Below are 6,230 nucleotides of genomic sequence, written 5' to 3'. Positions count from 1 at the left end.
CTGATGGTTGTTTTTGCATGGTCCAAGAGCAAGCCTTTAATTAGAGAGAATGTGCAAAGACAAATGCTCAAACCAGTCTTTCTTTGCTAAAGGCAAGGGGATTATGCTTTGCTAGTGAACGATGCTAGGTGTCTACTCATGCCAGTCTTCTGACCCTGGTGGTCTTGAACCTCTCTTTGGGAGTTCTGATGGTGCTTGCAGGGCTGCAGATTTGCTCTTAGCCCTGTAGACAGTCTGCAGATTTCGTAGCACATGAGCCACTACAGTTTTCACACATAAGCACAGATTCCCTATACCAACCTTCTGTTTGTTCTGGTGAAACTTCTCATCCATTTCTTATATGACTTGGTAACTTATTCACAGTCATAAGTGGTAGAAAAAAATTGTTTCTGGGCCACTTCATGGGCTCAAAATGTATGTGCTTTTTCCATGATAGTTTATAGTACATGATTGCTTTTAAAATACAATTCTCACTTATACTTGCACAGATATGAAGACTGACAATTTCATTTTCAAGTCATCTGTATGGCAAAAGTAGAAATTAATCTTAAAATTAGCATGTGCTTGTCTATAAAGATCTCATTTGTGAGTTTAGATTATATTACTCATAGGATACTAGCGAGACTTAGAACAATCCTTTAGGAAAGTGTTACAAAATGAGAGAATTTGAGTTTTATTTGTACACTCTTTGCATGTCAAAAATACATAATGACATAAGTACTGCTTTTATTCTTTTTTTCGATTAAATGCATTTTATTTTTAAACAACCTACACGACATGTTATTTTTCTTAAAAACAATGCCTTCACTCCAAATAAATCAAGGTTAAAATAAATGAATAGCTCAAGATAACATCAGTCCCATTTGTCCCTAGTCTGGGTGTGTGGATGCAAAGGCAGTTGGTTATGATGACAGGTGATGATTCAAATTGCCAAATTTGTTAACATTTTTCCATTTCTAAACCATCCTTAAAGAAAATCATATACGGGGTCAGCCATCCTCAGGGTAGCCCAGCAGAGCAGTCACGCCATCTGGAGTCACGTTTTCACCAACAACGAACTGGTAGTTTTTGAAATTGGCAAGGGTGTTCTTGATTTGTTCTGCAGCCCCTGTCATAAAAGGCTTTACTCTTTCTGGTCTCTGTTCTTCAAGCTTCCCTTGGAATGATTTCATGTCATCTTTGATGTACTTCTTGTAAGCTTCTTTTGTGAAGCTGGCTTCCTGCATATGATGGTTCATGACAATATCAACACCTGGGATGACTGTGCTTTCGGTACCTTCGCTCTCCAGGCCTTCAGCGGAGACATTTCCACCAATAAGCGAGTCATCAATGTTACCCTCTGTCCTACTAACCATCTTTTCCTCTACCTGCAGGCACAGCCCATCTGGGATCTCCCAGATCTTGTAGATATCTGAGAACATCTCCTCATGGCTGATGAGGTCCCAGTAGAGGATCATGATGCCAGCTGGAAGGAGAAAGCAGTGCTTCCTTAGCAGGAGCATGGAGTGCAGTGCAGCCAGAGTGGTACTAAGGGGCGTGGGAAGTGGGCAGAAAAGCTGCTTTTATTATTTTAAGAATTCTAAGGCTCAGTTCCTTAACGGTGATGATTGACATTTGGGGCTGGATAATATTTCGCTGTGGGAGACTGTCCTATGCAATGATTGATATTTGGGGCTAGATAATATTTCGCTGTGGGAGACTGTCCTATGCATTGTAAGATGTTTAACAGCATCCTTGTACTGTCTTCACTGGATGCCAATAGGATCCCCCTCAAAAAACAAACAAACAAACAAAACCTCACAACAACAACCAACACACACACACACACACACACACACACACACACACACACACACACACACACACACACATTGGTGGCAATAGCCAAAAGAGATTCCAGACTTTGCCAAATGGTCCCTGGGGAACAAAACCACACCCAATTGAAAACAAGTGATCTAAGGAATTTATTGAAACACCATTTCATATTAGAAAACAAGAGGTTTTAGTCTGTGTACCAGAAATTAAATCCGAATTTTGCTATTTTCTAGCTTTGACTTCTAGTGTGTCACTTTATTCTCTGGGATTCTATTTCCTCATTTGCAAATTGAGGACCATTTCCATCTGCCGCTTGAGAAACTTAGAATCAATTTCCAACTCCATAACATGGCTTTTGAAGGAGAAGTAAAGTCTATGATTACAGAAAATAGTCAATCTAAGGAAACTCATTTACTTTGGTTGGTCAGATAAACCCCTCAAAGGTGACATGGAAAGTGAAACATGCAATAATAAAAATGCAAGCCTTGGAATAAAGAGGATTCAGATTGGTTTTATAGAAGAGGAAAAAAAAGTACAAGGACCCTAAAGTCTTTGTCAGAAATTGATTATGCCTTTTCTCCCATTCTAGAGTGATAACACTAGTATTTATTTCTAAGCCTGATATCAAAAAGTCACTGCATGTGAAAGAACTATAAAAATCACAGTGCCATGTGTAGCTTATGGTTGTTCCACCATTTTTGTTTTCACAGTTATTATATTAATGTTACACATGCCAGTAAAATGTATATAATGAAGAAAATTGTATTTTATAAGTTGAATTGGCATGAATTTACTATTACAGATAGTATCTTACTCTTCCATGTAACTTGGTTCCAGCCACACGCCCATTATATTTCATTCTTGGTCTCTATATGAATAACTCATCAAAGTTTATGCTTATGATATGATTCCCATATTCTAGAATAGGCATCTTTTCATTGCTTTATTAAAAAAATGGTAAAACTCCATTTTCCATAAAGAGCATGAACCCAATTTTGGTTGTTAAATAGCATGTTTTGTTAAAAAAATTCCAGACACTTACAAACATACTTTTATTTTACGTAGAGAGTTAACTCTTATAGGGTATGTAGCATTTCACTTATTTTATCCCCTTGAATTGCAAATATAACTCTGAAATTTCCATCTTTCATATTAACTTTACTTTGACCACCTATTTTGATAATAACTGATTGAAGTTTTATTTTTGTTCTAAACTCCTGATTTTTTCTGCTTCTTTTCTTCTTGATGTCATTATTACGTATGAGCCTTTCAACTGCTTATAATTGTATACAAGCATTATGTACAAGCATTGGAATTAAAAGATTATATATCAGTTTATAAATCTAATGATAATAATTAATTCAATTGAAGCTATATCTCTTTATGTTGTGATACAATAATTATCTGATACTAGAGGTCCGATGCATAAAATTCGTGCAAGGGGCTCGGCCCTCACAGCCACGGCCAGCCCTCACAGCCTTGGCTTTGTCAGGAAAGTGGTCCAGATGGTTGTCCTGCTGTTCGGTCTAATTAGCATATTAGCTCTTTATTACATAGGATTCCCAAGCACAATCTTATTAAAGGAAAAATAAAATATGTTATTCAGCCCTGCCAGTGTTGCTCAGTGGTTTAGCATTGACCTATGAACCAGGAGGTCATGGTTCCATTTCCAGTCACAGCACATGCCCAGGTTGCAGGCTCCATCCCCAGTGTGGGGTACGCATGAGGAAGCTGATCAATGATTCTCTCTCATCATTGATGTTTCTATTTCTCTCTCCCCCTTCTTTCTAAAATCAATAAAAATGTATTTTAAAAAACCTTAAAAATAAATTATGTTATTCAGCTTATTCAATGACAAGAAAACGTTTTCATTTCAATCATAGTGATTATATAACTGTTCTTCTCTATGACACTGGTAAACTAAGAATGATCTATTTCTGAATCTAGACACAGATATACTATATTATCTGTATCCAGAAATAATTAAGAGAATGGACCATAAGTACTGCATTGGGAACCCAGAGACAGCTAAGGTAATTTAAATGCCATGTTTCCAAATGAAAATATTTGTTGAATAATATAGCCTCTATATCCTGAGCCCAAGTGAAAATCTCAGAAAGAGTTATATTATGGGGTCACCAATTAAACACAAATTCAAAATTATTTACCTTTATGGCTAAACATTAACACACACACACACACACACACACACACACACACACAACAGAGTTAGAGGATAAGATGGTTCTAGATTTCTGAAGCCTCATTTCTTTGGTCATTGTTATGCAAAGTAACCAATCTTTGTCAAGTTATAGGATTTGCCATCAGTCTCCATAAAAGAAAATGAGATTGCTATAATAATACTAAGCTTTACTGTCTTCCTAAATTCTGTATTTACATGAAAAAAAATCATGGAAATCAATTTGTTTTTTAGTCACAAAAGATTTTTCTATTTTTTCCCTAAAATTGTCTTATATTTACATCTTTTTCACTTCTACCTGACAAAGTTTTATCATATCATCATACATAATTTTTGGCATCTGTGATAGGCAGAATTTTAAGATAGCTCAAGTTTTTTGCCCCTTTGTGTAATCACCTTTTCCTGACTTTGTACAGGACTTATCCATATAATGAGAAATTGCTCTGGTGATTTTGTTAGGTTATACAGCAGAAGAGTTTTTACAGATGTAACTAAAGTCCCTAATCAGTTCACTTTGAGTTAATCTATAGGGAGATGACCCTGGGTAGCCTGGCCTACTCAGCTCAGCTCTTAATTGACAGAGATCCAAGGTGAGCTTCTCCTGATGCCTCTTGAGGAGCAAACTACCCTGTTGTGGAGAGGACCATGTGGCAGGACCTTCAGAACTGTCTAACCTCCAGAGAAAGCAGAGACCCAGCCCTACATGGAGCTAAGTTCTGCCAACAACCAATGAACTTGCACATGAACCCTGAGCTTCATATTAGAATGAAGCTAAACTGACACCTTGATTTCAGCCTTATGAGACCCTAAAAATAGAACCCAGTTAGAACATGCCTGGACTTCTGTTGTATGGAAAATACAATAATAAATTTGTTATTTTAATCCACTGTGTTTGGAATAACTTGTTTTAAGTCACTAGGTTTGTGGTAACTTGTTACACAGCAATAGAAAACTTATATGGTGTCTTTCTTCTAATAATGCTTATTTCTAAAGTGTAACAAAAGCTCAATGTATTTTGGCATTTTAAGGAATCATTTATTATCCCTGTCAGTTCCCAGTTTTATGTTCACTCCTAAGCATGCATTTATGTGTAATAAAGTAGAGAATACAAGGCATGGGTCTATCCTGCTAGGAAGTATGTAACACCCTAGAATTTTTAAAAGGGGCCTTAACTTCTATTGGGTCAAACATTTACTTTACAAAGAAAAAATTGAAGAGCTTGAATTTATTTTATTAATTAACACTTCAAAAATGAGTAAAAATATAAAATGAGATAAAAACTAGTATAAGTAAGTAATTTATTTACATTTTTCAAGCACATTGAAGTCCATTATGTGATTTACCTATAGGTAGATAATTTTGATCCATTTGTTTCCTATGCTTGTATTACTTCTTTCTAAATGATTTATTTGTTAATAAATCATTGCCTATAAGCAGAGAGTGAGCAATGCCAGAGAGTTTCTCAATGGGTATATTTTAAAATGTATTAGCATCTGTAATCAAGGATTTAGTGAAGGACAATGATTTTTAAACATTTTTAATGTTTAAAAATGAAGTTGTAGTACTTTGGTAGCATTGCAGGTTAAAGACAAATTATAAAAATTTTGACTTTGAAATATGGTATTGCAAATCCTTTTTATAAAAGCTGCAAAATAAGATATTTTAGCTAATGAGTAAGAGCTGGCAGAACATAAATGGAAATATGTTTTATTGGCCAGCATGTTCTGGAGGCATATGAGTGTCTAAATAGATGATGCTCCAAAGAGTACTTTTGGCATTAAAGTGTTTCCAAACATTTTGATCAGGAGTTTGATTGCCATATGTCCATATCCTCTAACTTAAACTATGAACAGAGTTTAGGTCGCTTGGGATTTCTTACATCCTGGCAGTACTAACTCTTTTACTATTGAATATTGTGGCTTGCAAAATGCATTGTTTTCCTCTCTTTCATTATCACCCTTGTGTATTGCTCATTTCAATAAAAACCTGTCTGGAATTTGAGCTAAAGCAATGATTGACTGAAGCTCAGTTTTGAGAAGCAGCCATGCTTAGTGTTAGCTCTTGAATAGTGCTTGTGAATTCCATTGGCAGGACACTGAAACACGGAGCTCTCATATGCAGATTCATGTTTAGTCATAGATTTTAAATTTTCATCTAGACTTCTGTTTTACACTTCTAAAGCCCGTAATGTTGTTTTCATCTTTGTTCCCCCACA

At 35.8% G+C, this 6,230-nt stretch overlaps 1 pseudogene; it reads right to left on the bottom strand.

Annotated features, from left to right (window-relative positions):
• Window positions 1–937: 937 nt before the first annotated feature.
• LOC102436936 lies at window positions 938–1,457 on the bottom strand (annotated as a pseudogene).
• Window positions 1,458–6,230: the final 4,773 nt, after the last annotated feature.

The sequence above is a fragment of the Myotis lucifugus genome, unplaced genomic scaffold (genome assembly GCF_000147115.1).
Source record: "Myotis lucifugus unplaced genomic scaffold, Myoluc2.0 scaffold_9, whole genome shotgun sequence".
Lineage (NCBI taxonomy): Eukaryota > Metazoa > Chordata > Mammalia > Chiroptera > Vespertilionidae > Myotis > Myotis lucifugus.
This window is presented reverse-complemented; position numbering and strand designations above follow the sequence as displayed.